The sequence below is a fragment of the Lytechinus variegatus genome, chromosome 3, assembly GCF_018143015.1.
Source record: "Lytechinus variegatus isolate NC3 chromosome 3, Lvar_3.0, whole genome shotgun sequence".
NCBI lineage: Eukaryota > Metazoa > Echinodermata > Echinoidea > Temnopleuroida > Toxopneustidae > Lytechinus > Lytechinus variegatus.
The window spans coordinates 17,438,704-17,463,490 of NC_054742.1; the positions used below are offsets into that span (position 1 = coordinate 17,438,704).

A 24,787-nucleotide genomic window follows, 5' to 3' on the forward strand; every position below is an offset into this window, starting at 1 on the left:
TTAATTCAATTTAGTAAATCTTGCCATTGAATATGAATAAAGATATTGTAGTTCTTACTTTCTTGTATTTATTAGTTTACATTTTATTGGGGGGCTATTCGTTTTCGCTTCGCTAACTTTGCTGAAGCTAAATGGGAAGTAAAAATGCCGTTTTGTAATTCCAGTAACTGAAAAAATCAAAATCGTTTTAAAGTTTACCGACTGGCAGTGGAAGATTTTGTTTTGTTATTTCAAGGGTACGGACACTGGCGCCTAATTAAGAGAAAGTTAAAATAATGCACAAGCTTTGTCCCGAAAACTGAAGTAGAAACTTTAAATACCAAACCAACATTCATAATCAGTCTCGTTCTTGCGTCATTGCCGAAAACCTTAACTGGCGAATGAGAGTCGCCAGGTACACTCAATATATTTTATATAGGCTTGCATAGTATTTCCCTTTTCTTTGCGCACGACACCTTTCTATCAATGAATGTGAAGTATTGTGCACACGGCACGTCGTTTTCCTGAGGATACGAATTGAAAGTTGGAGATATATGCATCCCTTTTAAGGTGGGGTAAGGCATTGAGTTTCAACAACGACTGCTGGCTTGCATGGACATTATTAGTGACCTACTGAGAATATTTCATCTCTAATATTTATTTTGACCCAAAACAAAAGAGGCATGTACCAGGAGAACTCATAACGCAAAACGGCTCGGTGGTTGATTTTTTTTATGCCCTGGGTTTTGAAGAGAGCTTACGGTTAACCAAGCTTTCTTCCCCCATCAGCAGAGTTTTGTATATGTATATAGAGACCACAGGTGAGAATCAACTTTTCTTCTTTTTTCTCCAATGTCTGATCAGTAATCTTCTATTGAAATCGTTACGTACATTGTCGGAGTAAGTCCATAGTCCAACTTGAGAGCAAATTCAGAGAGTTAATTTGAGATTCGTATTTTTATTCCTTTCAAGTACTTCTTTTTAATGAAGATTTAATTAAGGGTTTTGTTAAATAGTGTAGTTTTCTCTACACAAACACAAAACTTTAATCAATGACGAGTTAAGTCGGATTATTAACCCGAATCCACTTCTTCATACCTAATCACCACCTATTTGTGAATGATGAATTGTATTTTTGAAAAATTTCTTTAAATTTGATTAATTTCTTTTAAAGACACAGACTTTTGGAGAAAATACAATTCAAATTATTATGCTTAAAAATCATATGAACATGTGTAATACCGTTTTTTTTATTTTAAAAAGTTTCAAATGTTTAAAGTACCCCCAATAGATTTGAATCCGCACATACTTTTTTTTGTTTAAGATTTCCTTTTGGTTTTTAAGAATTTCAACGTAAATCAAATTAGAAATAGAAATTGACACAAATTGTCACAATTCGATTTTAATGTCTTTCCTATAACGATGGAAATACTATTCAGTATTCTGAATATGGGTATGAATCAAATAAAATGCAGATAACTTTCTCAAATATGTACACTTACCATAAATCATCTTAAATCATAAAGTTTATTGTTGCATTCGGCCTGCGTCATCTTCGGGGCATGTAAACGATCTCCCATTTCTTGTGGAATGTGGGAGAAAGAACTGAATTCAAATCCACGTGCAGCGTAGTGATAAAAAAAATCAATGCTCATTTTGACATGCGATGTCCGTACGATGTTCGTTAATTCATCGTAGCAGCCATTTCGTATAGCTTCGATTTTGGTGACTTAATACGATCGTAAAATTTTACGATTTTAAAATGTTACGGGTATTACATAGCTTCTTATATTTTGATAAAAAGACATATTATTCTTTGAAAAAAAATAGTCGTAGTGTAACGCAACTGATTTTTCTGCACAGAACAAGAACGATTGTAGTTTTCTCTATAAACGCTAATTGAAATATATAGGTCAGTGCACTTATATTGCACGATTTCATTTTGGACTGCTCGCTGCATAGGCATGATAAAGGGTACGAGAAATGGCACGATGTCTGCATATGAATACAACAATATGAATACATATTATTCTTTTGTATCCGCACCTAAAATCACACGTAGAAGACGTTTGCAATCAAAATTGTATATTTTATTTTGAAAGTGAGATCCCTCTTGTTCCCTCTGTCACTTTTAAGGATATAAACAAAATATTTGCTATTTTTGACATTTATGCAATTACGAATCATTTCTTAAATATATTATCTTTATGACATCTCAAAGTCATCGGCAGTCTTTATTATCGCTATCTCCAATACCTCATTCAAACATAACTTAAATAAAATCAATAATCATAAGGGCTTCCATTAAAAACCGAACGAATTTCATTTTCTTGTTTTTTTTTACATTTGTTCTCTTATCGTCATATGGTCATTTTATCATACCAATTCGTCATCTGTTCTCGAGGCTTTGAACTAACTAATAATATCATTTGTCATTCACTTTTATCCCCAGTGCTTCATTTGGCATCAATCGTTAGTATGCAATTGAGTCAGTCAATTTCCAGAAATTTGGTATAATGGCATTTTGCCAATCCTGTTATAGCTATTGACTTGAAGTAGGATAATGTTAGAAATATTGACAAACGATGGATTCCTGCTAAATAATTAAATCTAATATGTCATGGTACAGTTTTTTCTTCGACTCTTCGAGTATTGTACCCCATTCAAAACTAGTTTTCATTGTGTCGTGATGAATTATTTCATCCTTTCATAATTATTTCGTAAAGATTTATTCTGTCTTTAATTTTTTTTTTAAATTTAAGATTTTCAACAAAAACAGGCATATTCATTTTCAACGAAAATAATTTTGTATATATATTTTGCTTTAAATTATTACAAAATCAGAATATTTCAAAGAGAAGGTATTGCAGTATGAAAGTTAGAATCTCGAGCCAAATATTTATAAATTAAAAGTGAAGAAATTATGATGATAAATTACAGCCACTGGATGAATAAGATGATTAACATTGATCAGAGAAAGTAATCCACGCCGAACAATTCAGATTTTAGGACGACATGCGCATTCAAATTTTACCACTGGATTATATAAACCCTCTACTTCTCAATAGCCTACTCATTATTTCCACTTTACATTCATATTTTTGTGTCGTTCAAACTAAACTGATGATAATTTTTACCTGAAATATTTTTTACACGAATCAAACTAAGATTATTCAGCGTTGTAGATAAAGAGAACCTTATTTTGTGCACGGAAAGAAGATAACATGCCATATCTGATTCTATGAAACAGGTAGTATTAATTAATCCAAACAGCCAAAACTGTGGTGTTAACCGGTGTACATAGAGGACCACACCAGTTATTTTACACCGGTGTTAAATTGGTGGTGTTAGTTTTACACCTATAGGTGTTATTACAACACCTTTTGTTGTTACATTTACACTCTTTGGTGTTATGTTTAATCTCTAGGGTGTAATTTTAACACCTCAGGGTGTGGTCCTCTATTAACACCAATTGGTGTCAGTTTTGAAACCGCAGTTTTTACAGGGCAGCTCAAAATCTGTCAGAGTTTCAAGAGCTCTTCGAGATGAAATACCACGATTACAACTGCACTTACTATTCTTCTTACATTGTTTATTTACCCAATTGTTTCTGTTGTTTGTAACCTAACCTAATGCAGCAATCTTTAAAGAATAATCTGTATCAAAACTAAGAGAGAAAATACATGAAATACAAAATACGAGACTCACCAAGGCATTAATGTCGTAAGGTTCGATTATCAAGTCTCGACTGAAAAACAAATTCACAATCAATTTACAGCAGAAATCTACCAAAACATGTGATTAAGAATATGATTAAAAACACAACATATAAAATTAATTGAGTGTGATATATATATATTTTTGTATCTGCTATTCTCAGTGATAATAATCCTGTATTAAAATATGCAATATCCTCACACTGCCGTAGTTTCCGATTTCACAGTTTCGACCGAAAAACCAATTTACAATAGTGTGAACCTTGTTTCACAAAAATGAACAGATTATTGGTAATTTCCTTCAAATATAGTGATTAAAATTGTTTTGTATGTAATTTCTGAACACTTTCTTTTAGCACAAATCTGTTAGCGCTCTAAATGCAGCGAAATTTCCCTTAGCAGATAAGCTGCTACGCATCCTGCGTTTCAAGGATTATATTTTTGCCAGAGCCCCCTACTCGGGTCGAGTGAATTACAATATGAATGAATTTCTTGCTGGAGTGATAACGTTCGATGTAACCTGCGACCCTCTGATTAAGAGACGCTAGTATTAATCATTCCTCTGTGACGCTTAAAAAAATATGTATTGAAAAATAAATCATCATAACTTTGTGTAGATATTCTAGAATTTTCCAATGACATACACAGTCTATAAAAGATTACTAAAGGTACATGTAATTCATTTATATGTATGCGAATCTCTATGATTAAATATAATGGAGTCACAAGGTATGTATTACAACGCTGTACTATCTTATTGTCTTTTTCTTAATTTTATTTGCTGACATAACGAACACATACAAGTACACAGAATACATAAATAATATAATTTTTTTTCATGACCGATGTTATTGCACTTTATATCCAATTACTCTGAAAGCATCTTCGGGTCCCAGGTCGATTCTTTCAGTTTGGTTTATAAACGTGTACCATTTAGGGCTGAATATTTATATTGAGAAGTCTTAAGGGTTGGTATCCATACGTACAAGTCATATCTGATAGACTAGTTAAACTCAAATATACTCACCCACCCCTTACAAACACGCACATTCAATAAACACATCTAACTCAAACATTTAAACAGATTTTACCGTTTTATATAAGTTTTCTAAATATTCATTTTCCATCAAATGACAGGCAAAACTATTAAATTTCATGTCAAAAAGCCGATGATGCTAAATAGTAAAATTATGAAATAGCTTTCAGATATAAAGAGTATGAAGTAAGTTCGGACGGTGTTCGTAGTGAATTGATAACGGTAAACACAAATTTTGCATAATAAATCGAAATATATTCTCATTGAATTCTGTATTAAATATGGTAAATCTATTTTTAACCACCAGACAGGGCAGTTCAATTAGTTGTTGAGTAGCTCATTACATTTAAAGTCTTCAATATCTTCTTAAAAGGCATTAATGAGAAATACTGATTAAACAAACATTTAGCAAAACAAGGTTATAGAAATCCAATTTAATGCGATTCAATATTAATATTTAGTTGAAGTAGATCATATTGCCTGTTTTATAGATTATTTTGCTTCAAGTGGACGTGTATAATCAAAATGAAGACACTTGATATTTTTTCAAATATTCATTGTCTTAACACCAAAAAATTGAGATTTAATTCTCAATGAATATTAAAACTTTGAGCTTGTGTTATTCCTTATTTTTTGCAACTAACCTATCATACTGACATTACCTAACCAAAGTCAAATTTGATGGGTTCAGTGATTATACAAAGATACATGTTGTTGAAAGGGTTTTTAAAAAATGTGCATAAAATGACTGAATGTCTGCATGCAAAATATATTTGCCAAAGGATTCTGGAAGAAATCGTGTAGTTGCTGAAAAATTTGCCCCCCCAAAAATGTAATTCCAGGTAGACGGATCTTATTAAAAAAATAATACATTATCCCTTATGTGCTTAATATCTGTGTTGGTTATTTTCAGTGTGATCTTTCAGTTTTAATTTTAATTTCACAAAATTCAATATATGTTACTGTACCAGATCTAGATCTACGATGATATGAAGACAGTTGACCTTGGTTCAACAGACTTTCTCATGAACAAAAAAGGGTTCACTGCAACTACATTCATTTTTCTAGAACATATCAAGGAACATGAAAAACTGGGCGTTGTGGCGTGCGCCTGTAATCCAAGCTGTGGGGAAGTTACAAATTTTTGCAGAGGGTCGAGGTTCGAGCCCTGGTCACGTCTTTCGGATGGTGACGTTAAAGGTCGGTCCCAGACGTAAATAATCATATCTGATTGATACACGTCTGACAAAACTCAAATACACACATACACACACTTATTCACTGCTTGTCCTGACTCGACAGATCGCTTACCTTACATGTGTATGCACCTGCTTTACTGATCTATTTATTTGAGGATTCCTCGAAAAGATAGAAGGGTTGTTCAGAAATTATCCCCGGAAGTGTTAACCCACAAATACAACATAGGAGAAGTAGGTTGACATTAATCAGATCCAAGGAAAAACTGCACTTCCACAAACTCCCCATTTCAGGCTAAAAGATAATACATTCAAACGCAGTTTGATATTGCCGAAACACGGCAGGATGACAAAGTAGTCAGTTTTATTATGTAATTTCACCGGATTTTGTTGGAGAAATTAAAAATTATACATGTTTTAATCGATTATTGTACTAGAAATCAGAATAGCAATGAATATGACTGCCATTTTGGAATTTTAACAAAATGGCTGCCAAAAAAGGGATTCTCGACAATATTTCGGCTTATAAGCAACCTAGAATCATGTTTTTGGTACCTAAACTACCATTTCTGAGGTCAAGGTATCCATTGGTATAAAAATAATCGAATTCATTCAAGAGAGAATATTATTTTCATAAAATGTCTTTTTCTATGTATTTCAACACTTGTACTGAAATTAAAGGCCAAAATAGGTGTTGCAAATTAAAGGACAAGTCCACCCCAACAAAAGTTGATTAAAAAAAATTCAACAAACATGACACTGAAAATTTCATCAAAATCGGATGTAAAATAAGAAAGTTATGATATTTTTAAGTTTCGCTTAATTTAACAAAACAGTTATATTCACATCCTTGTCGGTATGCAAATGGGGAGACTGATGACATCACTCACTCACTATTTCTTTTGTATTTTATTATGTGCAATATGAAATATTATATTTTTTCCCTATTGTCGTGTAAAACAACGATTTATTCCTCCCTGAACATGTGCAATTAGCATTGTTTAATATAGTCAGGGGCTTTAGGCCCAAAATTTGAAGATTTGGGGACAGAGTTTACAAAAGCACCAAAATTTTCCTATGTCACTATTAGGTCAACAGCTTCATTTTTCCCCACAGAACACGGTGTTGAAAATTGCATCTTCATGCAAAAATATGCTAATTTATGTAAATTAGCAGTAATTTATGCATGAAATCATATGCCAATAGGAATTAATTAACAAAAGTTAATCAAAAAGATACCAACCCTTAGGAAAGTTTCTATCAGGTCAATAGCTTTAATTTTTCCCACAGAACATGGTGTTGAATATTGCATCTTCATGCAAAAATATGATAATTTATGTAAATTAGTAGTATTAAATTTATGCATGAAGCCATATGCCAATAGGAAATATTTAATAAAAGTAAATAAAGAGATACCAAACTTTAAGAAAGTCTCTTTTAGGTCAATAGCTTTAAATTTCCTTATCAAACATGATATTGAAAATCCTGTCTTCATGCAAAATATGCTAATTTATGTTAATTAGCAATTATTTCATATGAATAAATTAGTCCCATTCCAATGGGTATTAACAGTAGAAAAGGGCCCAAACTTTTGAAGTACCTCTATCAACTCAAAAGTTTCAATTTTACCAGCAAAACATGCTATTGAAAATCCTGTTTCCATGCAAAAATGTGTTAGATTATGTAAATTAGCAATAATTTATGTATGAAGCTGTATTCCAACCCAAACATTGGCAAAAATCGAGCCAGAGCGGCCAGAATCGAGCTGAATTTAGCCCTAATCCTCCGATTATCGCCAAATGACGACCTGAATAACGACCCGAATCGAACGATTATATGCCAGAATTCTCCAAGTACGCCACCGAATTTCCAGATAATGCGCCAGATTCTTTTGAAATGGGCTATAATTCACCGATTTGGCAGCTATTCGGATGCCATTTTTCTATTTTCTGGCCAATTCGTCTCGCTCGTCTATATTCTTCTTTGTACTCGAGTAATGATTCGTATGATATGGGGAAGCAAGAGTCAGACCTTTACTCTATGACTGATACGAAGAGGTCTTAATCTTCCCAGAATACCCACAAATGCCTCCCAAAATACAAACGATTTTTTATCGGAATACATCCCGAATGTGGCCCGAATGGAATTTGTCGTAGCGACATTCGGGAGTATTTTGGAGGTATTCGGCTGTTTTTGAACATTTTCATAACGAGCCGAATTCCTCCAAAAATGTTTTCTAACCCCTCCTGAATTTTCCTGCATTCGGGAGGGGAGAACAGAGTGCTCCAAAGTCTATCCTTATGTGTATTCGGATAGATTTGCAGCTGATTCGGCTCCGGTGTTACCCATGTTTTAAGTAGGCAATCCGTTTCTAGATGACAAACCAGAATAGGATGCAACTGTGGTAAACAGTGTCTGTAAAACATTCAGATGAAAGTACAGTAGCAAGAATAAATCACGTCAGTCCTGGTTTAAGCTAGGTTTTACACCAAAACCAAATTCTCCCGAATAAATTCGGACATATTCTGCCCGATTATGAGGTGATTCAGATGGATAGGGAAGTGGGTCCAGAATATGTTGCGATTCTGCGCAGAATCGCCAAGAATTGACCAAATCAATTTTTGCCATCCTCCAAAAAATAGAATGCCAACACGAATGGTGGAAGAATCAACCCAAGCATGTCCAGAACCAACCGAATGTGACCCGATATCACTGATTTACAGCCGAACGATGGCCTGAATTATGGACCAGAATCAGAACGAATGCACCGAGCTCGGACGGTTCGGGATAGTTATGCCCAGAATGATACAAATAGGTCAGAATCCGCCCAGAAAACTTGTTGCCCGAATACTTATGTGGCCAGAATGAAATCTATTGTGGTCACATTCGGGAATATTCTGGAAGGCATTCGGCTAGTTTGGAACATTTCAAAATGAGCTGAATTTCTCAGCGAATGTTCCCGAATTTTCTCGCATTTACGAAGGCAAAACATAATATTCCTGAAACCACCAGATTTAGTGTATATGGATGGATTCGCAGCTGAATCGTCTCCGTTCTAACCCTAGCTTTAAGCAAGGGTTACACCAAAACCAAATTCTCCCGAACAAATTCGGACCAATTCTGCCCAAAATGGCCTGGATTCTGTACTTATCTATCTCTGATTCGGGGAGCTCCCGGAATCGATTCGGAAGGATTAGGGACTATTCTCTTCTCCCTCCCCATCGGGAACATTCATGGAGGGATTCTGCTTGTCTTGAAATGTTTAAAGCCAGCCGAATATCCTCCAAAATGTTCCCGAATGTGGCCAAGACACATTTTATTCAAGCCACATTCGAGATGTATTGGGAGAATTTGGTTTTGGTGTTACCTTAGTTTTAGAGATAGAGATCAATTCATAAGCCAATAAAGAGAAATCACTTAAATTATTCAGGTCACGTCACCGTCAATGAAGGGAAGACAGAAAAAGAAGAAGGATCAGGTCTCTTCGCTCAATTCTGATGTGTCCCTGTTCTAAAAATGTACATAGTTGTCAGAGGGGCAAACATGGACAGCTTTTTTCTGACATGAGAACCATCCATATACCCTCCTCTTTCTGACAGGGAAAAACTCTACTTGGGAAAGAAATTTGACCTCTTGAATTGCTTTGAAAAAAAAGATAAAATACTGGTTTATCTTTTCCATGTGTTTTTTTTAAATTGTGAAATGGGTATGCACAGGATTTATAATTTGCATAAATTTGTATTTTAAACATGATGCTCTCCTCTGGTCGCATGGAAAGTCACCATTATAAATGGATTGTGGAACAGTGTCTCATATGCATAGCGTTGTGCTCTTCCCTCAGTTTAAAACCTCAAAATATGATAATTGATGAGTTTTACACATATTTGCAGAAATTTTGCATAAATTGGCACCGATTTACATTGAAAATTGATTCTTATTCAGGAACTGTACAGAAATCAATCTAGATTTGATGCCCTATCAAAATAAATCCCAAATACCCCCCCCCCAAAAAATAGGCTTCTATAGAAAAGTTTAGGTCTGTACTATATATATATATACAGTAATTTACGGTGAATAGTGTGATTTTGCATAATTTTGCATAAATTAGCACTATGAAATAGGATTCCAGTCATTGATACCGAAGCATCCTATCAAGAATTAATGTTTTTGGTATCAGTGACACATGTGGACAAAAATTGTGATTTTGACAATTCTATATGTCGATATATGATAGAATATATGTTTTTACATCTAATTTGCATAAAATTTGCATAAATTAACTTTAAGAATTGGTTCATGCTCACCAATTTTATAAAAAATCGACCTGCAGTTGAATATTTAGCAAAAGAAGACCCAAATACACAAAAATTGGGCATTTTAAAATTGTTTTTGGTGAGATATGGTGAATTATGAGTTTTTTGCATAAAATTTGCATAAATTGGCAGTTTAAAATAGGGTGCCCTTCACCGATTTCGGGGCACCCTATCTAGAATTAATGCTTTTGATACCAGGGACCCACATGCAAAAAAATGGCGCTTTTTTGCTAAGGCCCCTGACTAGTCCTTATTGTCAAATTTGTAAAAATGAAATATTGTATAACTCAAACAATAAAAAAAACAAAAGAAATAGTGAGTGAAGGACATCATCGACTCTCTCATTTGTATGTCGCTGAGTTGTGCATATCACTGTTTTGTAAAAAAAATTGCGAAAAAATAAAATGTCATAACTTTCTTATTTTACATCCGATTTTGATGAAATTTGAAGTGTTGTGCTAGTTTGATATTTCTCTATTTATTCAAATCAGCATTTTTCTTGGGTGGACTTTACCTTTAATTTGGACTTTAATATAAGTTCTAGTCTAGAAATATGTAGAAAAGAGACACAAAAGTTCATGAAATTTTTCTTTCGAATAAAGTTGATTATTTTTATACCAAAAGATTCTTTGACCTCCGAAATGGTGATTTAGTCGTCACAATCATGATTCTACTGTAGGTTATTTAGAAGCAGAGGTTTAAAAAATCCAAGATGGCTGCCATATAGGCCACGGTGCAAATGGAAATATTGTAATTCTGAATCCTTATACAATTACCTTTCTGAAAAAAAATCCTGCGAAAGCTCAAATATGAACAAAGTGAACCTGCTATAGGCCATATTTGGATTTTTTTAAATGAGTGAGAACCATAAAATGGACGTCATTATTGTGATATATGAGCTAAGTATTGTCTGAAAACATGATTTCTAATGAAATGTACAATTCTTGTATGCATGAGGTAAATGCTGTATGTTTAAATTCAAAATGGCCGCCATAGGTCCTTACCGTATTATTCACAATATAAATGGGGACAAATAATTTTGACGGAATTTGGATTTGCTTAACTACACTCTAAAAAATGAAGTGCTAATTTAGCTCTTAAAGAGCGTGTATAATGACTGCACTTCGGAGTGCTGATTTGTCTAGTTCAAATTTGAACACTGTTGTGTGTGCTAAACATCCTGTCTGAGTTTCAAGTCCCATGATCAAGGTCAAAGGTCATTTGGGGTCAATGAACTTTGGCCAAATTGGGGGCATATGTTGAATTACCATCATGACTCTGATAGTTTATGGATCTGATTCATGAAGCTTGGACATAAGAGTAGTCAAGTATCACTGAACATCCTGTGCGAGTTTCAGGTCACATGACTGAGGTCAAAGGTCAGTGAATTTTGGCCATGTTTGGGGTATTTGTTGAATAACCATCATAACGCTGAAAGTGTATGGATCTAGTTCATAAAACGTGGACATGAGAGTAATCAAGTAACACTGAACATCTCATGTTCCAGTTTCAGGTCACATGTCCAAAGTCAAAAGGTCATTTATGGTCATTGAACTTTGGCCAGTTTGAAGGTAATTATTAGATTGCTGTCATAACCTTCAAAGTTTATAGATATAGTTTATAAAATGTGGATGTAGGGGTAATCAAGTATCACTGACAAGTCTTAGGTCTCATGATCAAGGTCAAATGTCATTTATTGTCAGTAAACGTATTATTGCTTCATTATATGAATGGTTTTTTTTTCTTAATAATTATTTCAGAGTAGTTTTCAAAGTCAGTACTGCTGCTATATTGAATCGCGTGATGCAGTTGAGACTGCCAGAGGCGCTCCACTTGTATAGTCACAAGTTTTTCGTCCCCGATCACATTGTACATAATTCTCTTCGGATCTAGGGTGGTCATTTTGAGTTTTAAAAGTACAGTGTTAATCACCAACATACATGGCTGACGAAATGAAGTTTTTGGACAATATTTTACTAATTAGTCACAATTTCATGCACTTCATGGTGATCACTCTGGTGAAAATAAATTTTCCCAGTTAGCATTATACATGAGATTGGGCCAACGACGTCCGTTTTAAATGTCAAAATACAGCATTTATCACAGATATGAAATACGAAATGACATATCTCGTTAGAAACCATATTTTCATTAATAAATCACAATTATAGCCATTTTATAGTAAAGCAAAGCCAAATTTCATGGGAATTTTTTGTTCCAGTTCATTTTGCACATAACTTAGGGAGCCTATGGAAGTTAAATTTTATTCTAAAAAGATCATTTTTCACATACATGACATGAAAAATTATATATTCCGTTTAGAATAATGTTTACAGACGGTAGTCGAATAGATCACAGTCACATGCATTGTAGTGTTCATTTTTGTGAAAATTATTTTCCCCACTCATATTGCAAATAATAGAGTAAACAGGGGTCTGTGGCAGCCATTTTGAAAATTAAATTAAAAAAAATGTTTTCAGACAGCATTTCACACTTTATCACTATTACAGGTATTTTATTGACAGCGTCTGTGCAATATTGTGATTTCCATGGGTAATTTACATATTTTTGCGGCTACATCTATATTGAATTTTGGCAATTTGCAGGAAATGCTCAAGGTTCTGCGAGTGGCGTTGGAATCAGCACCTTCCTTAACTAGGATAACTTGCGTAGTAGTTAAATACTACTAGACATTGCCTAAAAAAGCATGCTGATTTTATTTTCATCTCATTTGCATAATAATATAGAAGAAGACTTTTCTGAATTTTCTGATGTTCAAAAGTATTCATACCCCTGTCCTTCTCAAGTATAAGACACCATATTTTTCACAATTCAGATATTTTACTACCCCCAAATCGATTCAAGCTGGACCCTATAATGTCAGGCATGAATACAAAATAATTTAAGCCATGTTGCATGGTATCCAGGAAGAGGAAGTTCCTGAGATCTCAGAAATCTTCTCTCTTCTGAGGCTTGTCCAGATGTCAGTTGCCATGTTGATGAAATAGATTTATAATCAATTCAATACAAGATTGGGGGAGGGGGGGCATTCCGCCTTTTTGAAATGAAATTTTGTTGAGAAAACCAAAGTTTTTGAATTCTAGAAACATTAGTGGTTCTATAAATTGAGAATCAGTGGCAAGATCTTTGCCAGTTCATCGGAGTCGGCTTAAACTTCATCATGGTCATGCGAAAGGAACTTAGTGACGACCTGAGATCGCGAATAGTGAATGCTCACAAAGATGGTTTGGGCTACAAGGCAATATCCAAGCGTTTTGAGGTTCATGTGGCTACTGTCCAGAGCATTATCAGAGAGTACAAGACTTTCAACAAAGTGGAGAACCTTAAAAGACCTGGACGGAAGCCCATAGTCTCAGCAAGGCAAGCGAGATGTTTAGTTCGAGCTGCTGCTGTCAACCCCAGAATCACCACAAAGGAGATGCTGAAGGATCTCAATGGCCCAGGGACCAAGATCTCTAGGCAAACCATCCAGAGGACCTTGAATAAGGCAGGATTGAATGGACGATGGCCACGGAAGACTCCACTCCTAAAACACAACCACACAAGATCACGTTTGGACTTTGCTAGAAGACATCTGGGAAATGATGAAACTTTTTGGAGGTCTGTTCTTTGGTCTGATGAAATGAAGATGGAGCTGTTCGGACACAGAGGTGTCGCCTACGTCTGGAGGAAGAAAGGGAAGCCTTTAACCCAAAGAACACAGTGCCCGCAGTAAAACATGGTGGAGGGAGCATAATGATTTGGGGCTATTTTTCAGGAAGTGGGACAGTGAATCTTGTTAAGGTGAGTTTGCAACATTATCAACGCATCATTTCTTTTTTGTTTTGTTTTACAAGTAGTGAAATGATTTTATTGAATAAGAATAATACAGATTTTCTTATCTTTGACTAGATATTTAACTTCACCAAAATTGGAGTCAAATGAAATTGGAAATTCTCATTTTAAGTAAATTACGACATTGCTGGTTAAGTACTAACTCACGGCACGCCAATTACCTTGTATGCTTAGTTTTACATTGAAATGCCCCTAGGAATGTTTTGCCTAGTGTCTTTGGAGGTTTTTAAGCCATGTTGAAATAAGACTATAACACCTTTTTTCTTTTGATAGGTCAATGACATCATGAAGAAGGAGCAGTAACTCGAAATCCTGCATGAGAACATGAAAGAGTCTGCTGAAGCACTTGGCCCCAATTGGATCTTCCAACAGGACAACGATCCAAAGCACACTACCAAGAAGGTCAAAAAATGGTTTCAGGAGCATGCAGTCAGCGTACTGGAGTGGCCGAGCCAAAGTCCTGACTTGAACCGAATCGAAAACATTTGGAAAGAGCTCAAGGTGAAGGTCAACGCAAGGAAGCCCAGCAACCTGAAGGACTTGAAGAGGATTGCAAAGGAGGGATGGGCCAAAATCCCTGTAGAGACATGCAAGAACTTAGTAACAAACTATAGGAGACGTCTGGAGGCAGTCATTGCGAATAAAGGCTTTTCAATTGATTATTAACTTGTGGTTCATGACAGGGGCATGAATACTTTTGGACATCAGATAATCCAGGAAAGTTATCTATTCTTTTGATATGCAAATAACGTGAAAATAAAAATGCCATGCTTTTGTACATGATACCTAAATGTATTTGACTGATTTGTATTAAAACACTGACTTTATTTATACTCTTATTTTTCTAAAAAAATGCAAAAAACTGTAATTTCCAAGGGATATGAATACTTCTGAGCACAACTATATATATATATATATAAACAGTTTATGTAAAGAGCCAAGCTATGAATGCATGCCATCCGTACGACTTAATATCCTCCTCATATATTGAAATCGTGCAGTGATCTGACAATTGACAATTTGGGATCTAAAGGAAAATCGCAGGGTCCCCAAGTCGCATACACCCACTGAATCAAACCACACACGCTCTCCATACGATTTCTGTATAGATTGAGGAGATAGTAGGGCAACTGCATTCACTTGTAATGCGCAATGCCCCTATCGGATCTTTGTAAAGTCTTTGTCCGAATTTCCGCATAAAAGAACAATCCCAAAACTGATATCATTAAATTTTTAACGCAACGGGAGATACTAGGTGACAAAAAAGGGTGTTGAAATTATGGTGAATGAAGATCAAATTGTATTGATCAGCTACTGATGCTTAAGTTATTTGCAATTTCCTTGATCGTAGCACTTTAAACAGCTGCTGTGTATATATTTGGAATAACGTTTTATAAAAAATAACTGCCCGACTATAACTGGCAGAATGCACCAAATAACTAAATTTCAGAGTGATCTGCTTTGAGAGGCATACCAGGCGTCACTTTCTCTCTTACTAAAAGCCTGGTTATTTCAAGAACTGTGCTGCTATCAAAATGACACTGAGTATCCGATGAAGAGTGCAAATATGCTGCGGCCATCTAACATACCGAGCAAAAAGGGAGAGTAAATGAAAAGAAACCGGAAAATCACGAAAACTGCCACAAGAAATGTATGTTATTTTTTTTTAAATAGTTGACGAGAGACCTGTAAAGGTAGTTCGTTGTCGGTTTATTTTCCCCACTAGGCGATACTATACAGAGGAAAGATCATTTCCAGTATGTGCAGAGACATACGACCGTTTTCAAAAGTACCCATCTCAACCTGGTTTATGAAAAAGGAGGGATCGTACGCTCACTATTTCTCCTTTTCTGACAATGACAATCTATGTCTTTATAAGAAGAATAACAAACTCACCATAGTTCCTGTCATCTTCTGCCAGAGGCCTAAATATACTCTCCCTAACTTTTACGTCACTCACAAGTCCGTTTTCGTCAAGACGGGCACTTTTTAAAATTCTTAGGTGTTAGGATTAACACGCTGGCTATCTCAGCATTCACTGTTTCATTCCATTTTTCGATATAAGCAATAAAGGTCGTTGCAATGGACTTCGCCATCCATATAAACAGGTTAAAATTCACATACGCTGAAAGCTTACAGCCGTCCTAATCCATTTATATACATCTGATCGCAAGGATGAAAAGGAGACAATTGAGAAAAGTGTCCTTGAAATTTTGTTATAATGATATTCTAGATAAAAATACCATCATGGATTAATCCTTAATTATCGTTCCAACGAATATAATACATCCGAAATGCAATAGAAATGGATCAAAAATTCATGTTAAAGTGCAAGGCTACCCACAGGGCCAGGAGATCGGATTAACTTCTGATTTTTATATTAATAATAATGACTTTTGGACTGCATTGAAATCCATCAAGCAAGGTGCACAGAGACATAAATCTCTGAAGTATTCCAAACAGATATATAAACTTACGCCAAACATCAAATAACACTTGCATGGAAGGGGCTAACCAACTAAATTGAATTATCTTAATGATGCAGCTACACTTCAATTGCATACTTTCTGCAACATCTTTTCTCTTTATGTCTTTATTAAAAACTCGTACAACAATAAGAGAACATGAGAACAATTGACTGACATGAAAATGTAAGCTTAAAAAATTTACAATCCAATACACAAAAAGACAAGGAATATCTATGTATAAAAGGATTAATCCCACCGCTTGCTAGCATTATTCATAAAGCAATCAGTCGTTTCTCTCCAGCTCTTTTATATTCAACATTACGTTTTAACTTAACCAACTGCAAAAAACATCAATGTTAAGCAAAGCATCTTGAAAATTTGACCGATAAATAAACATATTTAAATTTTGAAAACTGCCTATGGGGTGACTGATATGTATAGATCCGGATAGCTGAAGCCAAATTAGGCACCTTTGTACAATCAAGGGTTTCTGGTTCTTCATCACAGAAGTTACATTATTATGTCGAAATCTAAACTGTTAATATAAGTATTTCTGCAACATATTGATAGTCTTGAAGGAAGTTTTGGATTCAGCGTAAATTGTGTATGACTCTGACACCTTATGAAGCCAAACTTCAAAGAATAATCAGTAATGACGGTTTAACCCCGATTAGTCACAAATACTGATATCAATCATGGTTATCATTAGCACAAAGGCAAATGTTTAATTGCTAATCGAGCATGTTAAGAAGCGAGGTTTAGAGTAAGTGATTTGACGAGGTATTCTACAAAATTGTTTTAACTTTCCGCTTAACCAGCCTCCTTACTTTTATCATTATTTGATGTAATTGAGGAACTAGGCATGAGGAAAAGCTATTCATCATCATTTGAGAGCAGTGTCATTAAAAAAAAGGAAAATACATGATTGTTCCTTCGTTAATCATTTAAGCGCTAATTGTTTAAAAATTAAATGAAAACACATTAGTTATCCGCAAGCAACGATGGTTATATCTGGATCAAATCGGATGATTAATGTGCTTTTATATCAAATGTATACATTAACATATAGACATGTAACTTTATATGGACGTCATCTTACACACACACACACCCTCACACCCACACACACACACACACACACACATATATATATATATATATATATATTTGTATACTTTTGTATACTTTCTCCCACACGTGTACTGTATCAAAGCACTAGCTTTGTATCAAAGCAATATCTTTGATCCAGCTGAGGCATGGCGGCTTGTCATTGTTCAAAACCCAACTTCACCCGACAAAGGAAATGATAATTGGTATGGTGTCGAAAATCTGTCTATCTGACGGTCAATTGGATCAGGCTCGCCCTTATCACTAACCCGTCTAAGCGGTCTAGTGGTTAAGGCACCGGCGTTCAAAGCTGGGGGCCCGGGTTCGATTCCCGGCAGAGACATTTTTTCGTCATCACCAATTTTTCCAAAGGGTAGATAGCTCTGGGGAGCCTTGATTTAAGCTACGCCTACCATTGTTCTCTTCATCCATTTCTTTGCACAATATATATATATATATATATATATATATATATATATATAAGCATCTTGGTTTTCCACGTATTGGCAATAACAAGACATCAGAAATGCGAAACAAATTATATTCACGAGTAATGCAAGTTTGCAATGCCAACAAGTTCTTTTATTCAAAGAAATACACCTTTTTGCATTTGTATCTACATTGAAGGGTTTCTACAGTGCGTATCAAAAAAAATTTTACACTTTGAAAAAGCCGTGGGAATTAAAGAATATACAATATGTTGGTATTTTTTTCACATATATTCTTGGGTTTGGGTCTCATTTATCTAATGAAAGTAAAAAGTGTTGACGGAATGTTACACTTGAGTGAGCACTGTCCGTTTTTGTAAAGCTCGCAGAAATCTGTTTGCGCAGAAATGCTTGTTTTCACGCTGTGTCAAGGGGAAAGGGTGAAATCAAACTTTCCCTGCGAAACATTTCTCATACATTTCCCTTGCACTTTAAGTCAATTGAAATAAAAGGGATACATTCAAGCATTTTGCAAGAATTTTGCCACAAAAATTGAAATTTCAGCACTTGGTAAGCACAACCTTTACACTTTTTGTGTCAGCTGGATCTGAGGACATGACTGAATCTGAACAAAAGTTTTTATCAGACATCTCCAGCATTTTTTCACTATGTTTTTATCATTTAAAGTGGGTTTACATTTCATTTTTCACGTAATACTTGTTTCTCCACACTTTTCCGAAGCTTGACAATGATTAACAAAATGAAAATCAAGCCTAAGCCATTTCATGTAAATCACAGCGCAGTGTAAAGCAAATATCGTCACGATGGCCTCGGTGTATGGGGAGTGGGGTGGGGTGAAATGCACTTTTAGAAGTGTTTTGGGCAAAGAAACAGGTCAAGAAAGGTAAAAGATATCTTCAAATCAGTTCAACTAGCTAAATTCCACGTGTTCTTCATGATTCAGGTCTACTTTTATTCGCATAACTATTTAAAAGTTCTGCGCAAATCATTTTTACTGCTTTTCAAAAGTAAGTGGTGCTCACTCAAGCAGAAATATTTTTTGACAGTTATATCGTCATTTGCTTAAATGGATCTGTACCAATGTTAAAATGTGGAAAAATCTTCAGGATATTACAAATGTATAATTTTACAGAATTTTTTCAAAGTGTAAACTTTTTTTTGATACGCACTGTATAAAACATTTTTTTCGGTCGAGATGATGTCAAATAATGATAATAATATTCCGCATTTATATAGCGCTTAACACATCGGAACGACGTCTCTAAGCGCTTTACAGATATATTAATACCCCGGTCATCGGATCCTTGCATGCCCGCAAACAATATGCACCTTTTCCACTTCCTGGGGAGCATTCCAACAAGAGTTCCAAGACTCAGTTGCTAGGCATACTACATAGGCTTTTACATCCTATCGGGTACCCATTTAACACCTGGGTGGAGAGTGGCAAATTGTGGATTGACGTCTTGCCTGAGGACGCTAGGCCATGGTGGGATTCAAACACACGACCCTCTGATTACAAGGCGAGTGTCAGAACCGCTACACCACGGCGCTTCCACGCTTCCAAATACGCAACATCTTCAGGAGTACATGGCCTTTAACATCAAGTAACATCAAGTAAACATGCGCCAACATACCTATTTATTCACAAGGTATAGCAATATATATGAAAAAGAAACAAGATCAATATCCCAGAAAGTGCGACTATCAGAGTCGATATGAAGAAACAAATAAAAAAGGATCAAGATAAGAACACAATAGATTATACCCACTTCCCTTTGACTTAAGTTGTAAGTCGATGGCATTTTGATCACAATATGAGATTGTATCGTGTGGGCGAAGGGGATAATAAAGAGGATGATTCCACGTCCCATTCTTAAATATCTACAGTTATTACACAAAAGTGCACTTGAAGATGAATATACTTATGAACTTTTGTACTTTATTTACTTTGCAAGAGATAATACACCAGTTGGTGGACTGCACTTCATCAAAGAAGATGCGTATGTATTGTTTTATTCATATTACTATGATTTTCTCGCTCAAAAATATGCGAAAGGTAATTTCGAGAAAAGAGTTTACTTAAAAAGTACATGCCACAATAATGTAACACGAATGTAGACAGTTTAAACAGTTAGATTAACATTTATTTTTCTCGCTAAATCATTATTACATTTACGATATGTATTTGATCAATTCGTTCATCCCTCAAAGACTCGCAGACTAATAAGTCAACCTGCCATGATGGTGTTCTTCAACTACCCGTATAGCCGCAAGTGACTCTTGGGTGAAATGAGCATGCTCTTTAGACACATAAACAGACGTCATCGAGAAGACAAAAGGATCTACACTTCGGAGGAACCCCCGCAAATATTTGAAGACTGAATTCATCCATCATTGCCTTCATATCAACATCTTCATAATTCCCGATCAAACATTTTTTTTCTTCTTCATTGAGCCCCTATAGCTTCCCTGCACTTTTTAACTTTTTTTCATTATCGACGCTTTTTATTTGTCTGTAAACCTAAATATTTCCTTTTTAAACAATCAACTTTATACATTTTATACAATCATGAGTTGTTAAAATTTAGAATCTGAGTCGCACCTGTAAATTTATGTACATGCTATTTATATTCTGTTAACGCTTCTAAGTCTGTCTTATTGTGCTTGTATCCAGCCCTGGTAAATTCCGTCACATTTTGTCAACCCTTGTTGGGGTGACGCCACAATGCTTCTCAATCGGTTGTGTCAGGAGCCTGCATACTCAGGGGAGATCTCGGATAAAAATGAAGATTATCTGAAGTAGTCACCAAAGAATGCAGTAAAATGAAATGAAAGTTCATATCTAACCATGGGATCTCATAAGGGATCTCATTATGAAGCCCCTCATTGGCTTTGCAAAATCACTTGAAAGGTTATCTTACTTGTGAGTAATGCTGGAAAAAAGAAGGTTTTGAGACAGAACTGTCGTATATTGGCATTGAGAAGTTAGCCTCCTCTTCTTTTGATTAAATATTTTTGTTGTAACCTTACCGTGTGCAGTTTATATGACAATGTATGAATTGTTTTCTTCTCCATTATCTTATTCCCCGATTATCCAATCTAAATCGTTCTTCCGATAACATCTACCAACATTCTTAACTCTCATCAACAATTCACTTCTAATGCCAGACAATTCAATCAACCACGCTTTCATTTCTTTTTCTCTTCACTTGGATTCATTTTGTGTAACCCTTCAAGACTATATTCGTCCTAAAATTCGGTTTTGTATAATTTGCTAGATATTTTGCCCGTCAAACTTATGGGAGAATAATTTTACTAGTAAAATTGTGTCCAATTAGGAGGGATAACTAATCTTTGAGTTTACATACATTCACGCGAGAACACACGCCCCCACGCACACAAATATACACACCCTCTCCCCACTGTATATATAACCACTACAATGGCAATACCGTCTGCATAATGGATCTGTGCGAGATCATTTTTGTATACAATCATGTAAAAAAAAATGGGACTTTCAATTTTGTATCTCCGATGATGTTTTTAAACAATCCATAATGTGCACATTATGTATTTTCCTGTGATTTTTTTTATGAGTAAAATCTTCTTTTGTTGTAGTTCTTATAATGACCTTCGAATCATAAATTTGTAGGCCTAATGTCAATCCGGTCGTCAGATTTCTTGTAGAAAAATTTTCGGCTACGACGCGCATGAATACTGAACAAGCGTACCATTCCGTGATATGTGGTGAGATGCTCTCAATCCAAGCGATAGAACTCACGCTCTCATCATAACAAATACCTGTCAATCATGCCCTCTTATAAAGCGCTCTTGCGAAACAAATCATGGTCTTGTAAGTCATAATCAAATCAAGGGTGTGAGCGCGTATACACAAATCTTGCATTTATATCAACACTGGACCTATCCTTGATTAGGGAGCTTATAACACGCAAAGAGACAGAGATTCAGAGCGAACGAGACATGAAATATATGATGAAAAGAAGAAGGAAGAAGTAAAAATAGAAGAAAGTGCAAAGTCAAGGTTTTGTGTTCTTAAAAACATGTATTGAACATATTTCATTAATACTTGTAAAATTATTTGTTTACACATAATTAAAAGAAAAGCCGCTAGTATTTTGATAATGAAAAACCTCGCGTATCATAGCGATTCTTAAGTTATTATCATCTTATCTTGCTTATTGGCTTGCTATCTCAACAATATACAAAGTAGCGTAGCAAATTGTTCTTATTAAATGTAACTTATATAGAAACTTGAAAGGCATTATTTCATCAATACTTAAAAATAAGGAGTTGCTCTGATTGGTTATGTAACACAAAACAATAATTAAAAACATAATCACAGTATTACTACCACTTACCATTGTTTTCTTATGGCCGTATTTATTGTTGAGAATAATCCTCTATCCCCTTTTTCTATTAATAAGTTTGCACATCCGTCATTTTCTTTAACACTTTCATGACTTTACAGCGTTCATTTATTCAGATCTATTGATATGAATATATCAATAAAACTTTCTACTGTTTGAATCGATAATTTTTTTTATTATTTATTTATTTATTTTTTGGGGGGGGGCCGTGAAGGGGTTAAAGATATTTTGCTCCTGGTTAATCTTATTGGTATTATCCCTGGGAAATAGGAACGAAGCATATGGGGGAAATAGTACATTGTATGATCTTTCTATGGTTATGAAACGTGAGAGGTGCATGGGAATCTAGTGATGGCACGAATTTAGACAGGCCCAAGGGAACATTTATGGAAAATTGAAGCACATGGACAGCCGAGCAAGACGAGCTTGATTGAAATCAAAACCAAATTAAATGTTACCAAGTCCTATACAAAACTCTTTAAAGAGTACATATTGAACAGTATTCTCCCAATATAGCAAAGCCTGTATACATGTTATATACAGGATATATCTTGTCCGTTGGGGTAGCTCACACATTTTCTTGTCGTAATTCAAAGGTCCCTTATCGACTATGGCTTGATAAGTTTAACTACATAGACTACATCAATATCATGCATGTAGGATTTAGAGCGATGTGTTTTTTAATACGCTTGTTGGGAAAATATGTTTGTAGAATTAGTGATTCCGTTTCTAATTATATCATGTTCACCTCAAATCTCAAAATATGTGTCCACGTAGAGAGTGATTTCAATAAAATCAATTTCTTTCAATTAATACTGATGTTCATAACAATGTTTAGATTAATAATGACAGCGACAGTTCAGAACCATTCTCAAACACAATAAAGACTTTCACATTTTATCATGCTGAAAATGAGAAGTTATTGCCTTGTGTGCAATCTGAGATTAAAAGTTGATTATATAGGAAAAGGAGGAACCTGATAAATTAATTCTAATTCTTCTAGCCCTATTGCTGACATATTGACGATCACACGTATTGCTCCCATTTACTTTCTCAAGTTGGGCCCTCGAATTGGCGGTAAATCTTAATAATGGGAATGTATAGTCTGCGCACGACTATTTACACCCATTGAGTATGTGTGCATGGTTGATACTTCAAACATCTTTCAATGAATATCTCTGGTTGCCATCTTTCAATAGTCACCCTTCAACTAGAATACACGGGGTATTAAATATGAATATTCCCTTTTTCATTAAATCTGCTATTTACAAAGTATGTTGTTTAAAGGGTCAATGACGAATTTTGAAAAGGGTAGCGAAGTTGCTATCTCTTGCTCACTGGTTCTTATGTTAGGGCTGCATGCACTCTGTCATCACATATTTTCTTCTCTTTCGCTATATTAAAAATAGTAACTTTACCTTTTATACGTCGAAAGTGAATACGAGTCATATTAATTTCTTTGTTTGTATATGCGTGTATGTTACTTATTATGATTGCATAGTGATACAAAATATCATGCTTGCAAGACTAATTTTAAGTGTTCACTTAAATCATGACGGCAAGCCTTACTATTACTTTGTAAACATTATTCATATAAGCCCATAGAACGGCTACTAAAAACAAAAAACAAAAAGTAAATGTTATTTGCCATATTAACAACCTCCAATGGAAGTCTCTTCGACATTTAATTAAGCTTCGACATTACCAACCATAATCACAATAGAATTTTTAATCAATCCCTCTTATTCTAGAAAATGTGTGGTTTATTTGTAATTGGAAACCTGATATTTCACTGTAATTGTTTTCATATGCTTGTATTCCAACCAAATGCTTATTTCGGGCATGGTAGTACTTATTAGAATTACATAATTTTTGTCTTGCTTCAAACAGTAATCATGAAATTTGTTACGTCATTTATGTATTGATAGAAATCGATAAGAACCCATAACGAAACTCCGATAAAGACTTTCCATCTATACAAGTAGTGTACAGAAATCACCCATTATATGAGTTGCATTGCAGCATCGCAATTTTGTGACCAAGACAATTATACAAACATGAAAAGGATGTATATGAATAGTACCGGACCATTATGGCATCGATTAAGGCTGTCCATGTTTCTATTGATCAGTTGTTGTTAATTGCATTAGGAATGGATGTACTCACCTTGAATTCCTTAATTACTTAATTGTATTGTAACCTACGTATTTTGTGGTAATTCAAGTCTAATTATAGGGGTAATTATAGAAATCAAAATCGATATGCCTACAGCATCGAATA

General features: G+C 34.9%; 1 protein-coding gene across 1 annotated transcript in view; it reads left to right on the forward strand.

Annotated features, from left to right (window-relative positions):
• Window positions 1-529: 529 nt before the first annotated feature.
• LOC121410367 overlaps window positions 530-24,787 on the forward strand; it is a 52,787-nt gene continuing 28,529 nt past the window's right edge. The window contains exon 1 of the mRNA XM_041602401.1: window positions 530-800. The gene's annotated coding sequence lies outside the window, so the exon portion shown is untranslated. The remainder of the gene's footprint in view (window positions 801-24,787) is intronic.